A 23,107-nucleotide genomic window follows, 5' to 3' on the forward strand; every position below is an offset into this window, starting at 1 on the left:
TCTCCACACGCTAGGCTTTCACTGGCTAGAATTTACTAGGATTAAAGCAGATGTGGCATCATTGGAATCTGCTAAGTCTCCTGTGATTTATAAAGATATAAAATATATATTTTATGATTACGATGATGCTAAAATTTTTGTGGATAATAATATAGTTGTATTGAAAGCGCAGGAAATATAACAACTACTGTAGATTCAGAAGAAGTGGAAACAAATCCTCCTTTGCCAACTGAGCTAACTTACATATAGAAAAGGATTTTTTTTAGCTTTTAACTGAATAAATCATTCATTCCTTTGCCTTTTTAATGTATTGTATTCACTACATTTTGTTGACTGGAACAGCTTAGTCCAGATACAACTTTAACTTTTGAAGACATGAAGTAAAATATGAACATAAATTGTCCAGTTTTAGTCATACTTATCAATTAGTGATTCTAAAAGGAGAAGCATAATTACATTTATATCAAAATGTATGGGGTTGGGATAAAAATAACTTTGTGTCGTGGGTGATATCCTCACTGGCGATTAATCCTAGGATAGTCACCCAAAATATCCAGGTTCTCTCGAGATCTCCTCACAGCCAAACCGTGGAACACAGATCAGTCCCATTTCTGGTGCTCCTCCCCCCCTTATCACATGATTTTCCTGGACCTGCACCTTTTTGAAAAGACATAAGAACATAAGAACAAGCCAGCTGGATCAGACCAAAGTCCATCTAGTCCAGCTCTCTGCTACTCGCAGTGGCCCACCAGGTGCCTTTGGGAGCTCACATGTAGGATGTGAATGCAATGGCCTTCTGCGGCTGTTGCTCCCGATCACCTGGTCTGTTAAGGCATTTGCAATCTCAGATCAAGGAGGATCAAGATTGGTAGCCATAAATCGACTTCTCCTCCATAAATCTGTCCAAGCCCCTTTTAAAGGCCTATCCAGGTTAGTGGCCACTCACTCACCTCCTGTGGCAGCATATTCCAAACACCAATCACACGTTCATTGAAGAAGTGTTTCCTTTTTATTAGTCCTAATCTCTTTTCCCCCCCCCCCCAGCATCTTCAATGAATGCCCCCTGGTTCTAGTGTATTATTGTGAGAAAGAGAGAAAAATTTCTCTCTGTCAACATTTTCTACCCCATGCATAATTTTGTAGACTTCAATCATATCCCCCCCTCAGCCGCCTCCCTCTCCCAAACTAAAGAGTCCCAAACGCTGCAGCCTCTCCTCATAGGAAGGTGCTCCAGTCCCTCAATCATCCTTGTTGCCCTTCTTCTCTCTCTTCTGCACTTTTTCTATCTCCTCAATATCCTTTTTTGAGGATGCGGCGACCAGAACTGGACACAGTACTCCAAGTGCGGTCGCACCACTGCTTTATATAAGGGCATGACAATCTTGCAGTTTTATTATCAATTCCTTTCCTAATGAGTCCCCAGCATAGAGTTCTGCCTTTTCTACAGCTGCCATGCATTGAGTTGACATTCCCATGGAACTATCAACTAAGACACCCAAATCACTTTCCTGGTCTGTGACTGATAGCACTGTAGCGTGTATGTGAAGTTTGGATTTTTTGCCCCTATTGCAAAAGCAATTCTCACTTTTTACATTTTTTGCTACATTGAACTGCAGACCTTGCCATTTCTGGAGCCCACTCCACCTAATTTATCATAGGTCCGCTTGGAGCTCGCCGCGAAATCCTTTGTGAAGTTCTCCACCCACCCTACGCACTTAATTTAGTACATCATCCTGCAAACTTAGCCACTGCACGCTTACCCACCCCTACTTTGCAGGCTGTCATTTATGAATAGGGTTAAAGAGCACTGGTCCCAAAACGGATCCTTGGGGAACACCACTCCCTACATCTCTCCATTGTGAGAACTTCCCATTACACACCCACTCTTTGTTTCCTGTTTCTCAACCATGGATTTTAATCCATAGAAGGACTTCCCTCTCTATTCCTTCATTGGTTGAGTTTTCTCCAACAGTCTCTGGTGAGGAACTTTGTCAAAAAGCTCTTTTGAGGAAATCCAAGTAGACAAAATGTCCACCCACCCGGGTTCACATCTCTGTCCACATGCCTGTTTACACCCCCCTCAAAGAACTCTGAAGTAAGCTCTTTTGGCAAAGACAGGATTTGCCTCCTGCAAAAGCCGATATGCTGACCTCTTTCTCAGCAGGTCTTGCTTCTTCCTTACATGTTTTATAATTTTTATCTTTAATGATAGATTCTACTAATTTACCAGGGAAACAGATGTCAAACTGACTGGCCTGTGAGAATTTCCTCGGGTCCCCCCTAGATCCTTTCTTAAAGATTGAGTGTGACATTGGCCATCTCCAGTCTTCAGGGATGGAGCCTGATTTCAGGGATAAGATTGCATATTAAAGTGAGAAGATCAGCAATTTCATGCTTGGAGGCTCTTTTAAGAACTCTTTGGGTGAATGCAATCTGGGCCAGGGGAGTTTGGTAACATTTAAGTTTAATCAATGGCTGCCAAGAACTTCTTTCCTTGTCTACCACTATCTCTTTGCTAGTTCCCTCGGATTTGCCTCCTAAGAAGCTTCTGGTTCAGATTGCAGGGAATGTTCCTCTCCACCTCCTCTTGGGTGAAGACAGATGCAAAGGAATTCATTCAGCTTCTCTGCAATCTCCCTGCCATCTTTTAGTACACTTGCTTTGTTCCTTTGTCATCCTAACCCGGGCCTACCGCTTCCCTCTGCTGGCTTCCCTATAGCTTTTTGGATGTACTTGAAGAACTGTTTGTTGCTGGTCTTGATGTTCAAGGCCATGCGTTCTCATAATCCTTTTTTTGCCTCCCTTACAGCTAACTTGCTTCTCTTTTGCCACCACATTTGTGTTCCCTCTCATATTCTTCTATCAGCCAAACTGGACTTCCATTTTTCTAAAAAAGACATTTTCTTTTTTCTGATAATTTCCCTCAACCTCTCTTGTTAACCAAATGGTGGCTTTCTTTTGGACTGGGTGCTGCCTTTTTTTCTAACCTGTGGAACACATTTCCAGCTGGAGCTTTATTACTGTGTTTTTTAAATAACCTCCAAGCATCCTGGACAGTTCTTTGACTCTCTTGATTTTCCCTTTTCAGCTTCCTGTACACTATCCCCCCTTCATCTTTGAGAAATTTCCCTTTCTGAAGGCGAATGTAACTACATCTAGTAGTTGCCACTTGTTCTGCATGCTGAGATCACTTGGGAATCATCCTGGATACAACGCATTGTGGTGGCTGTTCCCCTATCGTCCTCAACAACACTGGACTTCCTCTACACCAGAGTCCTGCAGGTCCCACATAGAATTAGATCTAGGATCACCTCTCCTGGTTGGTTCCACAACCATCTGCTCTAAGCCCACAGTCATTTAGGCATATCCAGGGAATGCTCTCTCCCTTGCACTATGACCTGAACATGTATTTTTCCAGTTTATATGGGGATAGTTAAAATCACCCATTACCACTACATTTTTGTTTTTGTTGGCCTCTCTAATTTCTTTTTCCATCTCAGAATCCTCTTGTGCACTTGGGTCAGGGGGACGATAATATATTCCTAATATTAAACTGTCTTTCACACCTGGTATTGATATCCACAGTGATTCTGTAGGGGAACCAGCTCCCCTTGCATTGTCTATTTTATGTGATACTATGCTCTCTTTGATGTAAAGGGCAACTCCACCCCCAATGCGCCCTGTCCTATCCTTCCTATAGAGCCTGCTAGCCTGGTATAACAGCATCCCACTGGTTTTCCTCATTCCACCATGTCTCTGTAATGCCCACTATATCAAAGTCCTCCTTCAAAACTCTGTACTCTAGCTCCCCCATTTTAGGTCGAATGCTTCTACTATTAGCATAGAGACACCTGTATACCCTGTCTCTGTCCTTAACCTGGAATTTATGTACTTTACCCTCAAGTCTTTTGTAGACACTATCCCTGTAGACACTCCAATGGGAGCTAACAGGAGATGGGGGCTACACATTTGAGCATCCATAACGTTGACCCCCATGAACCAAACTTCACCAAACATGGGTGGTATCATCAGGAGAGTCTCTACTAATACCACCCAGGTTTGGTGAAGTTTGGTCCAAAGGGGGTGCCCCCTCCCCCATTGTTTTCAATGGGAGCTAATAGTAGATGGGGGCTACACATTTGGGGTCCATAACTTTAGCCCCCATGTACCAAACTTCACCAAACCCGGATGGTATCATCAGGAGTGTCTCCTAGAGATACTCTGAAATTTTGGTGCTGCTAGCTTAACAATTGCACCCCTGACAGCAGGCACCCCTCCCCCAAGGGGCAGGCCTAGATTTCTTCACTAGAAACATGCTGCAGTGAGGATGTTGGAACCTGGATGAAAAGGTGCTGATTCTTTTGAAATTTGGTTGTATCTAGATTAAATTTTCAGTGGAAATTTGGCCATACAAATGTACATCTAGATAATGATCCCGTATATACATCATCTATATATGCAAAAGCATATGTCTAAATAGTCCAGGTATTTTTGTCTGTATTTCAGGGTCCAATTAGGGTCACTGCATGCTTCTTCACAAGGCCAATGGACTTTTTAGAATTAAAAATGAATAATTGACCATTATGATATATCACAGTCTATGTGATCTTTGTTTCGAAACAGTGAGTGTTGGGTAGTGGTTATGAGTGTTGTAGTATCTGGAAGCCTCAGGTCTGAATCCCTTGTGCCATGAAAGCTCACTGGGTGATCTTGAGCCTGTCATACTTTCTCAGCCTAACCTGTATCACAGGGTTGTTGTGTTGATCAAATGGAGGAAAGGAGAATTCTGTAAACTGTGTCAGGTCCTCATATTACATTTCCAATGTATTTTATCCTGCTCTTCTCCAAGGTACACATGGTTCTTCTGTCCTCTCCTTTATCACTGCAACTCCATGAGAGTGACTGGGCTAAGGTTACCTGGTCAGTTTTCATGGCTGTGTGGCCTGGGTTCTGTCAATCTTTAACCAGTACACTGGCTCTGCAGTGCTTCTGTCTACGATGTCTGTTCACTTCAGCAAAGGGGCTAATTCCACTCATACATACTTTCCCTCCAACTAAGCAAATTGAAAAGGCGCTCTTCCAATGGGAAACAATCCATGTGATAATCTCTATACACAAAACTCTGGAATGGGTCTTGAGTATCCTTATCTAAGAACAATCAGTAGACATAGGTCGATTCCGCACTTGCGTTATCGACCTAAGTTTGAGCTGCGTTGGACCTAAGTGCTCCGCACAACCACTGGGATCGACGTGGTTTTGTACCAGCTTTGCCCCTTGTAACAGTCAAATTTCCAACTCCAGTTGGGAACTACTACTTTTTCAGGGACTCACGCTCGAACTCAGCTCGATTCCAGTAAAGTGCAGAATCTCTGGTGCCAGGAGTCCCCCATTCAGCCAATCACAGCTGAGTGTTTCGGGCATCGTACAGCTGGCCAATCAAAAAATGCCACCTTCATCCCTGCATTCCTGTGGCAGTTTTTTTTTTACAACGTGTGTGGGGATAGACGAAACATGGCCGTAGAACAGTAGCCAATCGGAACGGAGTGGCGAAGAGGCACAGGATGATTCCGCCCTCCGAGCTGGGATCAAGCTGGTTGCAGTGGGAAACAACAATGGCTTCGACCTAGGTCAGTACCCTTCTCAGGGAACTGGGTCGAACCTATTTTACTCATGTGCGGAATTGCCCATAGTGTCTTCTCACTGCATGAAGATATTCTAAATTACTTAGTGCTTCAAGTTTGGAAATACGTAAGGCATTCAAGTCTTCAAAGGATAACATACACATATTCTTCTAAAATTTGTTACATACTAGAAATCATTAAGGCTGATGTGCCTCTTCATTCATCTATCCACTCTCTCAGAAGCTTTTACTGTAACTGCCAATACTGCACTATTAATGAATGTGAATAGGATGACCTATAAATACACATTCTTTTTTAAAAACAGTATGCATCTGCTCTGTAGTGTACACTTTTAGAGCTGGAAACATTTGCTGGTGATAAAAAATAAGACTGGACAATAAAAATACTAAGAGGCCTATATCTGTATGGGAAGTTCCCAAACTGAAATTCTACAAAATCTATGGGAGAGAGGATCATTTTATAAGGATCACCTTATAAAAGGTGATCTGTTCCTTTGTAGATGGGTCTGTGGATCAAAGGTAGAGTATCTGCTTGGAATGTGGAAAGTCCCAGGTTCATTCTCCAGAATCTCTTTTTAAAATGTAAATCCTTTTCTTAAGACCCTGGAGAACTTCTGACCTTGATAGTATGAGAAAGATGTTTAAAGCATAACCTGGTCTGGTCCTTCATCCAAAGAACCAGGCCAGAGTAAGTATTGCATATTTTTATTGCATTAAAACCCACTTCATATCTTTAATTCTAATACTACTACTTAATAAATCAGTACCATATACTTTCTTGTAGCAGCTAATGTAACGACCATGTCTCTAAAAAGGGCATTAGTGCTGTAAAGTTTCCAATGCAGAGTTCTATATGTTTGTGTTGGCTATGGATTTGTAAAACTTGGGGTGTTCATATCAAATATCATACAGTCCACTGAGCATAGGGGCAGGTATAATATGTGTTTCCATGTCGTAATCCTTTCGCCTTCAGATTTGGAGATGTTAATAACCACGAAAAACATACAAGCATGGTCAAGACAGGACAGTAGAGACAAAAAAAGTAGTTCACTTAGGGCAAAAATTTCTGTCAGGAAAATGGAGCAAAGCTTCTGAACTCAAGAACCAGCAGTGCATGTGCAGGTTGGTTGTAGATGGTTGCTACAATAAGGCTTCTTTCATACAGGTGTGTTTATGCCTCAGGCTTGCTGGCCACAGTCCATTCCATTTACAGAAGCTGAATTAAACAATAACTACCGCATTGCAAAAAGAAGGGGGAAAAAAGGTGAGCGTCAAAGGAGATGCCTGAGAGCTTTGTTAGGGCCAAGAAAAACCCTGTTGCAGTTGTCAGAGCTTGTTGATGTTGCAGAGAACGGCACATTTTTTTTCTACTGGAGTTTGTGGTTCTGCCTTAGGAAAGAAAGTAAAATAGAACGGAATAACAAAGTCCTATTCTATAAATCAGCAGCTGCTCCTTGCCAGATCAAAGGAGTGACATTTTCGCTCCTGGACTACTTGTCCACTTTAGGTGCTTGACAGACAGCTAACAGCTGGCCTGCTATACAGCATAGGAGAATCAGGCTACATCTTCTTCAGGGTAGATGACAAGCTAATCAGACAAAGCCATAGAACAGGACATGCAAGTGCACCTTGATCTCTTCAAATGTATCTAGCAGTTTGTCCCTTAACATCTTTCTATGTTTGGGTAAAGTTATTACCAAGCTTGGTTTCCGCTGAGTGAACTGGTAATTTCCATCAAATAATGTCATAAAGATCAAAAAGCAAACTGAAATTATCTTGGCAAATAAATCTGCCTTTGTAATTGTATATTTTAAAAACTTAATATTAACTGGCTATGAATGTGCATCATTGGGAGTTATTTGATTAAATTTTGTAAAAAATATAGATTTTGTTAGAAAAAAAAATTAAGCTCCAGTGAAAAGAAAAGAAACCAACCAGGGATTTAATAGTTTAAAAAATGATCCAAGATGTTTCTATTTTATATATCATATGGTTATTCCAACGTACACAACCCCAAAATAAGAGGCTTCAAATTTGCCAAAGCTGTACTTAGTGCCTCTATAAAATGTATGTATACAGACCTGGAATTTTAACGTCAGCAGTAAAACTTTCAAAGTAATTCAGTTTCTAGTTGATTCCCATCTGTAATAAATCAAGTGCAAGATGAGGCAATATACCACGACTTATGTCTATTGACTTGGCATTTTATCTTTAAGATATGAATAGCTAAGGAAGTCTGTCTGTTTGTCTCCTCCCTTCCTTTCAAGTACTTATGAAAGATCTCTTTTACAGTATGATAAATAACTGCACATGAATAATCTTATAGCATTATGGAAAAGCAGCAGACATTACTTTGAAAATCATGACCTGCTGAGATGTTTTGTTATGTGGCATCAGATGTGATTACATTCACAGAATAGTGTTTATTACCATTCAGAATTCCAGGGGAAATAAAAAATAATTTTCTGCATAGGTTAAAAATTCTTGAAAGCTTATAATGAAAATCTGTGGCTATCAATGTCTTTGGGTAGCAGCTATTCTTTATTGTACTTAATATTAGGAGATTTATTTATTTCTGTAACAGGTTATTCATTCACTGTGGGGATTCACTGTATATTTATAATCCAGGGTAATGGATTATTCCATTATCCATTATAAATTTTGTAATGCAAAATGGATTGGTACCATTCAGTCTTGCAGCTATTTTAAATTTTAAAAATGGGAAAATAACAAATGAGGAAGCACCTGTAAATTCAAATAGCTTACTGAATACCAGGATATCATTACTAGACGAGTTATGATCAGTGTTTGTTTTAAGATAGGTTTGTTTGTGACAGAATATTAAACAGTATTGTATACACTCTCCCTATAAATCTGAGATGCTAAGGCTACATTTATTTGAGCATAAATCCTATTGAACTTAGTATGATTTACCTCCAAGTAAACATGCATATATTTGAGCTGCACATTATGTTTCCAGAAATCGCTTCATTTGTCCTGGGTATTTGCTGCAATCAGAACACTACAGTTTGGCTCCATCTCATGGCTTTCTAGTATATATGTTGGCAAAGGTCACCGGGAATCTCATGATGTTGTGTTTATGGATGGACCTTGCATGACAGGAAGGGGAAATGAACTGAAATAAAGCATGAAGGAAAATGTGTATTTGCACATTTTGGTATTGTTGATAGAAATATATATTAGAAAATGACAAATTCAAGTGTTTAATTGAAATCCAATATGTTTATTTTAAGTCAGTAGTTTTTGAATCTGTGTGATATTTATTTTTAGCTGTATTTAGAATAAGCTAAACGTATGTCAATTCTTTCACAGGTTTGCTATCTCTTACATGAAACAGATTATACTATTTTCCCAAAGGAATAAGGTTGCATGAACAAAAGTTTAATGCTGATCCTTAAGGGAATAACCTAACATTCACTGGTGAAAAACCCAAGAGGTGTTTCTTGTGTCTGGGGACCAGCATCAGCTCCCCAGATTTCCCAGCCAACTCCAGCAACAGGGCAGCCCAGAGACCCCAAAGGGACCCTTACTTGCCGGGGAGAAAATCAAAATTGTCACACACTGCATCAATGTAACGCTGGCTCAGGCCAGGAGGCCCACAACAGCAGCAAGAAGGCGGACCCAGAACAGTGCAGGATGAGGGACTGCCATTAGCTGGCACTTGTGACAACAGCCAAACCTCGGGGCAGGCCGCAACTGCTAGATGCATGGCTGGCCAGAAGAAGCCATCAGCAGCCAGTGCAGTGAGAGGGATCCCAGCTGGGAACAAGCTGATGGTGACGGAGGACCCAGAGGAGTGGTGTAGCCACACCCGCCCAAAGCAGAAGCTCCTGAGATGGCAGCCCAGGGAGAGCCTGAACTGGCTCTTGAGCCTCTAATGATGCCCCACCCACCCCTCTCTGACAGAAGAGCGGCTGAAGCATCAGGGTCACATTTAAAGGGAACCTGTCCAGAAGGGTCAGACACAGGAGACGAGCCCAGGGGTATGTCCCAAGCTAAGGGGAGAGAATTTAAGGTTCACTGCCTGGAGGGCTGGGAAGAAAAGCAGACTGTGGTCAAGGACCAGTTGTCAGACCAGAGGCTGGTGTGACACTTGGTCCAACCTGAGTCCACTTGAGGCGCTGGGAAGTGAGTGAGTGAACCCACTAGTATGCAACATAGTGAAGTGTTTAAAAGTATGAGGCAAATTATTTCAATGGAGGGATTGTGGTTCAGTAGCTTTGGATGTACAAGGTCTCAAATTCAACCCCAGCATCTTAAGTTAAAATGATCCTGTAGTAAGTGATATAAAACACCTCTGTTCAGTGGTGGGATTCAGCAGGTTTGCACCACATCGGCAGAACTGGTTGTTAAAATGGTGCTTGTAAACAACCAGTTGCTAAATTATTTGAACCTCACCACCAGAACCGGTTGTTAAATTATTTAAATCCCATCACTGCCTCTGCCCAAGACCCTGAAGATACTCAGAAGAGGTGATCTTGATCTTGATGGACCATTGGTCTGACTCTGTCTAAGGCAACTTCATGTATTCATAATGCCAGAAGGGTCTTCATATGTATGTGTAATGCATATGTCATTGTGGTGTGCCCAATTGAAATATACCTGGTTTCTTTGTGCAAAACATATTTGTTTATAATAAAACAGTATTGTATTAATGCAGCTGCCTTTTGCAGGACCTACTAGGAATGGAGTGGGGCAAGAACTGAGATGGGATGCATTGATATTCCTTGTGGAAAAAATCTTGTCTGAAGCCATGGCACTCATGCACTGTGACCATGCAAGATTTTATCCAAAGTGTTTTGCTCAAAAATAGGATGACTTTTAAATAAAAATGGATTCTATTCAAATTTAAAATGATTAAAGTTCTCAACGAGACCCATGTCATTTGTACACTCCAAATTTTGAAATGTCATTTGGCCAAAGATTAATTTTTCCATTAAAAGTGAACAAATTTGGATTTGTTTTGCATGCTTAAGGCATGCCAGCCCTCTTTTGAAAATGTCAGTGCCATACAGTGAGCTGAAACAAAAACCTGAGGAAAAAATGTTTCTTACGTATTGTGAATGAATTATTACTGTTTTCGCATGCTACTATTCAAGACTGAAAATACTAGTCTCCCTTCTCTCTCTTTTTTATCCCTGTACTGTTTTTAGTGCTAGGAAATGAATATCTCCAAGGAATCGAGATTAATGAATTGTAGAGGATAATGGGAAAGTGATTAAAAATACTTTTGAGTAGCTGATGAGAATCTGACCCATTTGATATTAAATCAAAGTCATAATCATCTGAAGACTGTTCAGTGGAACAATGTTGGGCTTGTTTCAATTTCTAGTAAATAAGAAGAAATACTGATTTCCAAATATTAAAGCTCCTCATAGCATGAAGACATAGCAACTAAAATGTATATCTGAAACTGGGATAGGAGCAGATTTGGTCCAGCTTATTTAGCAGGATACCTAATGTCAAATGAGATAGTTTCATGTTGATCTATGTTGATCTATGGTAGAAAAGCTAAATTTGAGTCCAGTAGCATCTTAGAGACCAACAAGATTTTCAGGCTGTAAACTTTTGAGAGTCAAAGCTGTCAGGTATCTGATGAAGGAAACTTTGACCCTGAAAATCGTATTCATCTCTAAATTGCTACTGGACTCCAACCTAGTTCTTCAGTGTCATATGAGGTTCAGATATGAGAATAGCCCATACAATGGTACTGCTTGCTTAGTCCTTTTATAAGTTCTATGCAAGATATTTATGAGTCTGTGAACCTATGATTTGGAACGAGAAACAGGATGACATTCTACTAGTGTACTGATCTGCACCTTCCACAACATCCATACCAGCACAGTCTTGTTAAGAAAAATCAGAACTTAAATCTGGTGGCAGACCAGTCGTGATTTTTTAATCCAACTGGATTCCAGAATATATTTTTTGTCTTTTGACTATGAAGGATATCCTAACAACCACTAGTCATCCTCTAGAATAGGATCTTCACAAATGGCTACAGTTCCCTTTCCACCACATTGGTGTTGAATCTCTGTATGGCATGAAGAAACTGAAATTATTAAAGGGGGAAGTGTCTACAGTGCATGATAGATAAATCATGTAGGATTTGACCAACAGCACCTCCTCAGTACATTCATACCTCATTGCTACCTCCACACCCATCCTGCCCCCACAGCCTCTATAGCTAGAGTAACAAATCTCTCTTCTCTCTTAATTCCCATAGCTGTCTTTTAAACAGAGCAGCAAACCACATGTATCTTCCCATAATCTTAAAGTTTAAATAATTTCTATTGTACTGTCAACTGTGCCAATTACTGTAGTTGTTTAGGCAACCAAAATAGTGGTGCAGCTCTCATAAAAGTGAAAAAAACTCAGGAGAAGTTGAGAAGCCCTTAAAAATATAAATGGCTTGCCATGTTGTTTTAAAAGAAGTTAGGAAATCATTATGATTAACAATTCCAGCTGCTGAGTGGTGGCGGCAAGAACAAAGGAGAGGTAGGGTCAGGCAGATGGGAATGTTGTGATGGATGAATGGGACAGAAGTTTTTTAAAGCACAAAATTCATTACCTGAAGTGACTATCTACATCGGTCTCATGGTAGAGCCAGCCAGTGACGAAGCCACCAGGGGACGGGAGGTGCGCAACCTACCAGGTGCACTGATTCTGGTCACATGGGGGGCGGAAAAATCCCCCGCCTGGTGGAACACTCTTTCTCCAGCTGTTAGGACCCTGTTCGGTCACATACTTAATCTCTGGCATCTCCAGTTAAAAGGACCAAGTAGTAGTTGATATGAAAAAACCTCTGCTGGAGACCCTGGAGACTCTGGCCCTTTCTGTACAGGCCAATTAAACCAAGATGAACTTGGTAAAAAAAACGGCTTGGGGAGAACTTTGCATGGATCCTGATCCTAACACATCTGTTTCGCGTTTCCTCCCCCCACACTCGGGTTTTTTGTCAATCGCGTTGTGTGAGATTCTTTTGTTTTAACACGGTGGTTGCATAATGTGGTTCTCAACAACTTCTTGCCTGGCTCCCATATGCAGAGCCATGCAGGGGAAATGGGCCATCTCATGGCCCAGAGGGTTGGTCCTGCCTGCCTGCGAAGCTGCGCTTTGAAGTCAGGCAGGGAAACAAAGAAGCCAGGCAGGGAAGAAGAAGAAAAAGTGCCTTTGTACGAAGGTGCACACTCTGGCCAATGTGCTTAGCTGTCCCATGGACTGTGCAAAGGGGGAGGGCAGGTTCATGTAACCTGCCTTCCCCCCACTTCTATTGGCTCATGCAGAAAGAGCCTCTGAGTAGACAGTACTGACTTTGATGGACCTATGTCTGATTCAGTATAAGGTATCTCCATGTACATAATACCAAAATCAACTTAATTTTCACTGGACAAAGTTCTGTTTAATTCTTTCAGGCACTGGTTCAGAACCCCCATTGCCGTTCCTACTGCAGTTTATTAAAGTAAAAAATATAGAAAGTTTTTAAAAATAGGTCCATTATTTTTCTCCAGAAATATTTCTTTTATAATGCAAAGCATTTGTAGGTAGTTTCACAAGGAAGTGGCCATATTAGCTACCTCTCTCCATACTGGGCAAGAATACAGCTCTTCATGTTTATTTATTTTTATAATGGGAAAGCAGTTGAGGGGAAGCATTTTGAGCAGATAGATGGTAGGCAAAGGAATGTCCTCTGTTCATTATGAAGTCATCTGTATATGATTTGTGCCCTAAAACTGCAAACTTGGGGCAAAGTCATAAAACTGTATGTAAGAAATGTTTTTGTGGATTATCAACATATTGGTGACATGGCACACCAAAGTTCTGGATAATCTATCCTAGTAACTGTACTAAAGTTAAACAGGTGTGTCAGGATAAATCCTCATAGTAACCTCCAGGACAACCCATGCTGGATGAAACATTTGGTACCCAAAAGTACATTCCAAGGAATGAAAATACTGGAAAGCAGTGCCTTCAAGTCCCAGCCCTGCAAATGGTCTAATACTGTCTGGTGACTGCTCTGTCAAAAACTGCTGAAAGGTCCTGCAAAACCAGCATGGTCACATGTATCTCTAGTTCAAGATCATTCCCCAGAGACACCAGAAACCATGCAGTTTGACCTTTAGCCACACACTGATGGGACATACTTTGTAATAAAGTTTCTATGGAACTTGAATTGTATTTACTACACTGTGATCCCGGGAACATTGTGGACAAGAACCTATAATCAATGCTGGGGAAGTGAATTTAATATTTCCACGAGATGGGCATAGAATCAGGGGTCTCATCCACTTGAACTTCTAGGACATTTAATGTTTGGGTGCTCAATTTGGACTATAGGTTTTGAAGGGATATTTCCTTCCCCATGAATTTTGGGTTCATATTGCATGTCTGTCCATTTATATGTCTATATGAAACGTGCACTGCCTTTTTGCATTGTCATCTAAGACTATTTGTAGCATGGTTGTAACCTGAAGTATAATTTATAATTCTTTTTGAGAGCTGATTTGACAGCACTGTACCTATTTTTTGTTTTATTTAACAATATGCAGATGACATACAACTCTGTTTCATCTATTTATTTTTGTCCAGATAAGGCTGAATGTATTCTGAACCTATGTCCAAGTTTGTTTGTTTGTTTGTTTGTTTGTTTGTTTGTTTGTTTCATTCCATTTTTAAACCGCCCTCCCCCGGAGGGCTCAGGGCAGTGTACATCAACATCATATAAATACAAATATAAAAACAATCTATAACAATATTAAATTCATAGAATTTAAACAATTTAAAATTTGCAGATGGCGACTTATCCCAACCCCATTCCCACCCATGATAGAGACCAAGATAGTATGAGGGTCAGATGGTCATCCCGGCTGGCCAAAAGCCTGGTGGAACAGGTCCGTTTTGCAGGCCCTGCAGAAACTCTGAAGGTCCCGCAGGGCCCTGGTCTCCTTAGGGAGCCTGTTCCACCAGGTAGGGGCCAGGGCAGTAAAAACCCTGGCCCTTGTTGAGGCCAGCCGGATCTATAATGTTCTATAATGAACTGGATAAAGTTGAATAATCTTATACTAAGTGTAAACAAAATGAAACGTTGTGGACCAGCTGGAAGGAGTGAAAACTGTTTTGGAAGGAGTCATATTTTTTTCTTGAAAATCAGATTTGGAGGTGCTTCTGGATCGAACCATATTCCTGGATTCTCATGTGTTGGCTATGGCTCAGGACATCTTTTTCTAGCTTTGACCGGTAACTAACTGGCTGCGGCCTCTACTGGAAGACAGAGACATAATTTCTGTCATTCATGCCTTAATGAACTTTACAGTGATACACCCTTATTTGGGGATTCCAGTGAAGATTATACTGTGGAAACAATAGCTGTTCTTGAAAGCTAAACCAGGGTTAATTTGAGAATCAAAGAGATACTAGTGCATCAGAGGATGAAATAATTATAGGTACAAATATCCAAGACTAATTCAAAACAAAGGCTCATAATGTAAAGCCCTACTTAGTTTTGGTCCATTATTTCTTCTTTCATAATCTTCCCACAAATGAATATATGGGAGAGTTTTGCTTTTCTTTAGTAGACAAAATAGGACTCTGGCTTCTGAATTTGTGATTCCTATGTTCCAGTGGGCTTATGACTTTGGGGGTGAGGTGGGATGCTCTAATTATTTGTTTGCAGAACTCAAGACTATTTTCAGAACTCAAGGTTGTTTCCAATTTAAATAAAATAATTATTTTTAAAAATACACACACAAACCTAAAATACCACAATTTAAAATCTCAATTGGTACTGCCAGTACTTAAAAACTAAATCAGTTAAATGCAGTCCTAAATAGAATCATAGAGTTGGAAGGGGGAGCATAAAACTGTCTTCAAAATGAGGAGGTCAAGCCCTGGGAAGGTTGTTGCATAATATTGGGGCTGCCACCAAAAGGCTCTTTCTTGTATATCCAACAAGGACTTTCTTTGATTGGTGGAACAGTCAGAACAGCCTCTCCAGGCAGGAATATATAGAAGAAGACAGTCCTTCAAATATCCTGGCCTCAAGCCATGTAGGGCTTTAAACGACAAAACCAACACTTTGAATTGGGCTTGTGAGCAGATTGGTAACTAGTATATTTGCTGTAGTCACATGCATCTGGTAGTAGGCCCTCCCAGCAATCAGCCACAGCATTCTGCACTAGCTTCAGCTTCTGACATTCTTCAAGGGTATCCCAAAGTATAGCACAGTCCAGTAATTCAATCTAGATGTAGCTAAAGCAGAAACTCTGTTACTGAACTGGAAACAGGTGCACTGTGAGCCACCACAGCCCTTGTTTTCTAAGTTGATTGCTGTGTAAAGCAGCATTCCAGATTATCTTTCTTAAAAAGAAGCATAAGGTGGACATCTGTTCATTTTGCTTGAAGTTTACTGGTCAAACTTCTTGGATCAGAGCAACCTTGTGTATAAAGACACTTATAGCTGTAATTTCAGATCAACATATGAACCGTAAATGCAGATAACTGTTCAGTCCCCTTCTCTCTGATAGTCAAAACTACCATCACCTTTGATCTCACTGATTGATTATGCACAAGGTTTCTGCTGCATGGTGGGGGCGAATGTTTGTTGCAGCTAGATTTCTTGTATGGATGTATTTCCTCAAGCCCCACATCCACTTTCCATTCTCTCTGCAGCAAGTGAGACCACTTGTAGCACAAGTTTAATTTTGCTTTGCGATCAGAGTTGGCAGATTAGTCAGTGAGCACAGCTCTGCCCCGGACATCTTCCCTCCACCCACAGCCAACCTACATAGCTCCACCTTCCTACTCTTTCATGCTGCATGCCTTCCCCCTCGCCCATCCTTCCCATGTTGCCGGCTCACGGAAAAGAAGATCACTCACATAGGCTTAGTCAAAACACAGCTACCTCCACCTTCTCATCTTGATATATTGTGAGTGCTTGGAAATATTAAGCCTCTCTGTCCTCTGGCAGCAACAGCAGCAGGAAGGGGGGGGAGAGAGAATATTGGCTATAGCACAATGTCCCCTTCTTTGGCAGCAAGTGGTTCAGAGAATTGCCTTGCTCTTTCATTTTGGGGGGGGTTATTTTTGGAACAGCAATATTAATAAAATTGCAGTGTAAAGGCTAAGCCAGCAATTCTAACTACCAAGTATAATGAGATCTGTGCCTTTAAGAGTAAGCATAAGTGCCTTAAAGATCTGTGCCTTTAAAAATAAGTTGATGTGTGGAATTAAAGGAACCAGGGCCGGTTCCTTTAACTCCATCCATCAAAAAATTGCATGCCCAGGAATGAGTGTTTCCATGCATATGAATGCAAGCCCACTGCACAGTGGAAAGCCCTGAGGTAAGTGTTCCATGCATAATCAGCCAGTGAAAGTCCTGCTTCTGAGAGTGAAGCTGTTAAGCAGTCTTCTCAATACACTTTCAAAGTACTTGAAAGATCACCTACTACTTACTTTGGGTCCATTGATTCTTTAGTCAACAGTTGGAGAAAAGGTAGAAGTTCCACATCAAACCAGTGCACCTTGTCTAAGGTTTGTTACATTTCAGTCATTTAATGTGAAAAAGGTAATCCTACAACTACATTTCCTCTGTACTATCTATACCGCTTCCTTTTCATCCTTGTACTTTTCTGTTATACCACCTTGCATCTGATACCACAACACCATCTTTAAAAGGATAAGCCAATTTATTCATTTTCTGAGGACATAACAATCCTAACAATCTTAAGGACATAACAACCATAACAATCCCACATCATTTGTGGATATACCAAGAGTAACTTTCTGTACATTCTTCCTGTAACAGCTGCAAACTGATATCTCTTTGCAATGTAACCTCCTTGCAATGTAACATGCAATTGCATGTTCTGGACTACCCTAAATGTAGAGGAAATTGTGACCATAGAGATAAGAGACTCTTATATTTCCCATGTTTACAAACCTTTGCTTATTGCTAGCAGAGGGAAGATCTTCTGGCTGTCCTGGGTTTTCCAGAAAGATCCTCCTCTTGAAAGGATCAAGAACCTAAGAAAGAGTATATTATTTGTTTAAGTTTGCTTTAATACCTGTTGCTGATTATAGACATATCGTCACTAATGTCACCTATCACAAAGCATTCTGAGAACTTATCAGTGTCTGTCTTACCCACCGTTGTTCTGGCTTCCATCTATTATAATACCCATGGCACATCCAGTGCTATCCGTGCTGACATCCAGCACTGGCATCCAGAAAATAAGTGACAGCAACAAACTCTTGCAACAAACTCTTTTCTACTGTCCCAATACTTCTATTTATCCAGTTTCCTAACAATAGTGGTACCCTACCATATTTTCAGCCTGACAATGAGAATTCAGTCTCCAGTTTCGGGTTCAAATTACTCTGATGGAACATATGAACCTGTAGGGGTGAACCCGCGAACCCAGCAGAACCGTAGATAGAGCGCTTGGAATGCCGGTGCCAGCTACGGCCTTCTGGGTGCACACGCCCCCCCACCCCCCGTTCCCCCGTGAGTCACAGGTCATGAACTACCTGACTCACGGTCACCAGGTGTCCCAGACAAAGGGACAAAAGGGCTCTTGCCCCCAGGTATGGATTAGACCCAGACACGGACGCTTCCTCCTGCACGTAGCAGCCCGATGAGATCATGCATCACATGATGATCTCCCGCTCTCCCGCTCTCCCGATCTCCCGCCTATCCGACCCCTTTACACGCCCCCAGAGAAACCCTAATAAAAGGTGCCAGGGACTAGCACACGGGAGAGTTGCCAGATCCAAGGATCCTGCGCTTCCTGCTGCTGGCTCTCTCCACCGGATGATATCTCCGCGTCTCGCCTCTTCCTTGCGACCCTACGGGCACGACTTCATGAACCCCCTTCAATTTATGGGTGATTAGTACCCTTCCTCACTTAAGGTTGAAGGTTCATTTGGGAAAGTTTGTCATGTTAGACATGTTGCTTTAATTGAAAACTTGATATCATGGACAGGGAATTTTTATTCCATTGCTTTACTGTTGTTTTACACCTCTGTGAATCCTGTATAAACCAGCGCCGACATTACAGAATAGGTCTCCACTTCTTGATAGCTTATCAGAAGAGAAAAGGGTTGGGTATAAATATTTAAAGCAGAAGCCTTAAGCAATCCTGTGCACCATAACGTGAACTCTGACTCTTAAGACCATACCTTTGTTGCACTCTAAAGACTTGCAAACTTAGAGACCCTGTCCTCCTCCTCCCTTCCCACCTGCCCATGCCCAAATAGCAACTCCCAGTGACAATTTGCCTTAGAAAAACGGCACAGAGAAAAGGATTTAAAAATACATTTCCTACATGGCCTAGTCCAGTTTGGACACTTTACTGTTGCTTTACACTTACTTTGTTTTTAAAAGGTGCAGTTTCCAAGGGTTCACAAGCATGCAGTTATCCTTCTTGTCAATATATGTGAGGGGGGGAGGATAACTTTATTTCCCTTTCTCCACAGCCAGCTTGTTCTCTTCCATATGCCTTTCATCTTAGTTACTGTGTCTCATACTAAAAAGAAAGTGAAAAAGCAGAGAGGAAAGCCCTTTCTCTCACTCCAGATATACAAGGGCTAGCTAAGGCCGTTTCCGCACAGACAAAAGGAGCGACACGATGACGTCGTAAATAGCAAAGCATCCGCAAAAAAGCGTTCACACAGACAGGCGGAGCTGCATGCGTCAGGAGCCCCGCAGAAATGTGACGGTTCTCACGGAAGCGCTGCGGAAGCGGCGTCTCGCCACGCTCCGTTGCGGCTGTGCACTCGCGAAGCAGCGCGATTGGCTGACGTTACTGCCCTGATGTCCTGCCCGTCCCCCATCTGTCATTGCTTCCCCTCCCAGCTACTGTCAGTCCCAGTTCATGTTACCTGTGAGACCAGAGTGTGTATGGGCAGCCACCATCTGCACAGGCGACATGGATCTGGGAAAGGTGCTTGACCATGCAGGGAAATCACCAGGGACAAACGTGTGTGTGTGGGGGGGGGACGGTAACCAAGCTTGGCCCTTTGGCAGTCGCCATTGTTGAGAACGGCTCCGTGGCGGCAGTTCGCACAACTGCGGCGTCGGTGCGTCACATGTGGAAAAAGAGCGCTTCTAAGTGTTTTTTGAATACGGCGTCTTCGCGCCGATTAAGCGTTTTCGCGACGGCGCGACTGCGCACCTCCGCCGCTATGCGTGCAAACGCTCTCGCTCTGATGTTTCTTTTCCTGTTTCCACGACGTCATATTTCGCCCGTGTGGAAACGGCCTAAGTTTTGGCAGTGGTTGGGAGAGGCAACCCTATACACTTAGGAGTATTTGTGGATTTAAAATATTACAGGCCTATATTTCATTTTAGTTGTATCTTATATTTGTGTGTGTGTGTGTGTGTGCGCATGCGTGTGTGTGTGTGTTTGGTGGGGTAGTGCACAGAGCATACAGATGTCATGTGACTCTTTTGATGAATGTAAATGTGGCTCTCCATGAATCATAGAGTAAGAATCACTCCGGGAAACTCTTTTTTCTGAATCAGCTGATCCCCATCAAATGTGGGAAGCTCCATGTCTTTCAAGACCACACCCTTCTCAGCCATCATCTCTTTCATCTTGCCAAGTACTGACTTTGACTACCTATTTTTGGCATTTTTTAGCCTTAAAAGTACTGCCACTGACAAATAATGAGAACAGAATATCTCAGGCTCCTTACTAAAACCAACCAGCTAAGGAATGTTGAGAAGTCCTGTGATACTTGCCTGTCTGCAGTTTTTATGATTAGTTTAGGAGTTTTTGAGGCTACAAAATTCTGCTGCTGCTGGAAAGGAAGGGTCTTCTATTCTGTTTGCTTAAAGATTGTCTATGGACTTTTGTGTCCCTCTTCCGAGGTGATTTGTCCTTCTGTGCACGCTCCTACTCCGGTTGCCCTGCCTCTGATGTTGAGAACCACTGACCTAGAACTTTCACTGTTCCCTCACAAAATATCTGTTGAATCAATTAACAGTTCACCCAGATAAACATTTTTGCTAATTCTCTTAAATTTAAAAAAGTGAATGTGCTTGCTTCTTCTTTTTTTTGGAAGTGAGTGCTACATTTACAAATGCACAGACATTTTCTAGAATTTTGAAATCTAACAGTTCTGTCTGATAACCTGAAGAATATATTAACTTAGTATGGTTATGTGCTATTGGATTGAGCCTAATAAAAGGTATTATATGGATTGTGTTTTTTACTTTAAAAATCAAGCGTTGTGTCTCTTTGATCAACAGTTTATGGATTGTCTAAGAGTTCTGCATTGTTGTGTGAACTCCCTTGGAAAAAAACTCTAGAGGATGTCCCTATTTTAATTAATGTATACATTCTGATGACTATCCAAAGATATGACCTTTAGGTGAACCCCTTTAACCTTCCCCTTAATTATTTGTTTGAAGACAGTGTAGCGTTCTCCTGCTGAGAATGAAGAACCATAATGCATTGCAGTCCTGTGAGTAAGGGAGTGTTGTAAGGAAGTGGAAAGGCACATAAATAAGAGGGCCACCAGATGTAAATAATAAAAAGTGGTTGGGACTGAAATAAAAACTGAAAAAGCAATTTAGTTTACCTTACCAGTGGCTAGTTTGAAAAAAGCAAGGGTCAGCAAGGCTCAAAGTGGAAGAAAATCTGTTGTGTGTTCCTTCCCAAATACAGTGCCTGCTTGTTTCATTCCTTAAAACTTGCCATCTGCATGCACTAATAGAAGCTAATAGAAGAGAAAACAGACTTACCAGGCTTTTCTGGTAATCTCTCTTGGCGTTAGCTTCAGCTGATAAAAGGCATGCTGACTGCAGAAGGCTCAGGACAGACATTTGGTCAGCATGGCCATGTTACTGGAAAGCCACTAAGCAAATTAAGTTCTATCAAAGACTTTTGTCGTGGAGGGTAGAAGTATGCCTTGAAGTCACAGTGTAAAGTTAGCAAGACTGTCTGAGTTACAGAAATCATTGTTATTTAGACGAGCAAGTTATAAAATGTGTCTTTAATGTTTGGCATTTGCTTCTGATTAAAAAGCAGGGCATTTTTGACAACCAAGGTGTATTTAAGTAGCATGCAATGTCTTTGATGTGTAAAAACAATAGAGACTATCCCTATGCAATTGTTGGCACGTATATGCATCATCTGTTGGATAGAATTCCCACTAGTATACAATGCAGGAAATGTTTTCAAAGAAATCTATAGTTGCAAAATGGGCTTTAATCTTCTCAAAGAAATGAACTATTATTACATGCATCCAAACCATAGAGCTCTAGTTGGCCAGCAAAAAGTTAGTTTTGTGATATTAATTAGCTTTATATCAAATCTACTGAAATTACTATTAACTTCAACAAGAGCTAAATCACAGCTTTAGCCAATGCATAGTGCAAAGAAACTACTTCAGATGATAGTAATATTTAGTATTTCAGAAGAGGATTTAGATCTGATGTTTAACTTCATTAGCATTCTTAAGGATCTCTAGCTGGAATCTAAACTGAAAAATGCTGGCCAAAACAGAGTATAATGACTATAGTATTCCTAAAGCACACAAGATGGAGATAAAAACAACAGAGATGAGAACAAGTGCGTGTCATGAATGACAGAAAATGATCTTAACTAAGCAATTAATTTTTTAAAAAAATTACTGAGGTTAGTTTGAACAATATTATCTGCTGTGGTTTGTTACGTATTAACTTAATGGGGAAATATGCAAGCACTTATTTTTGGATTACACACAAAATTAAATCCAGGCTTTCCTTGCTGAATAATGGGCTTTGCCTAATGTTCAGATGAGGAGAACGCTGCTTTAGCCATGGTACCTGATTGGAGAAGAAGTTATTTGAGGCCTAATATTAAACACATGTACCTGCAATCCCCTCTTTCTGTCAAGTTGAAAGGTGCCCCAGTTTATGGTTGGAAGTTGCTTTATGCTCTCTGCCCTGGGTGTCCCACTCTTGGTTGAAAAGGTCGCCCCCAGCTGGCACTGACCTCCAAATGACCCTTGACTTTACAGGCTTAAACTGCAGGAGTTGCAGAAGAGCAGAAGTTCTTTCTGGGCCAGCACTTATTGCTGCTGTGCTGGTGATAAAACTTCAGACAGCCTAATTGATGGCTTTGCTGACCTAACAATACCTTGTGAAAGCACAGAATAGCAAAGCCTGGTCCTCATTTATGGGCAGCTGCAATGGGAGCTGAATCGCCTAGGATGAAACAACAACAAAAAATAAATAATGTCTTCAGTGAAACTTAGTTCGATCCTAGCTGGACAAATACTTTTGCTTCTGGGAATTGTTTTTAAAGTCAAGTGTACTGTTGTACATATTTTTATATGAGATGCGCATTTCTAACCTGGCAAGTTATATTGTAGTTCTCAGTTTTTATATTGAAATTTTGCCGAAGTAAAAAAAGAATGAAAAGACAAACAAAACAAAGCATACAGATTTGATGCTGATAA

The 23,107-nt window shown here is 41.2% G+C and overlaps 1 protein-coding gene across 13 annotated transcripts in view; it reads left to right on the plus strand.

Moving 5' to 3' along the window:
- Positions 1-23,107, plus strand: part of MEIS2 (Meis homeobox 2) — a 288,920-nt gene that overhangs the window by 258,812 nt on the left and 7,001 nt on the right. The gene's annotated exons all lie outside the window — the stretch shown is intronic.

The sequence above is a fragment of the Sphaerodactylus townsendi genome, linkage group LG02, assembly GCF_021028975.2.
Source record: "Sphaerodactylus townsendi isolate TG3544 linkage group LG02, MPM_Stown_v2.3, whole genome shotgun sequence".
Lineage (NCBI taxonomy): Eukaryota > Metazoa > Chordata > Lepidosauria > Squamata > Sphaerodactylidae > Sphaerodactylus > Sphaerodactylus townsendi.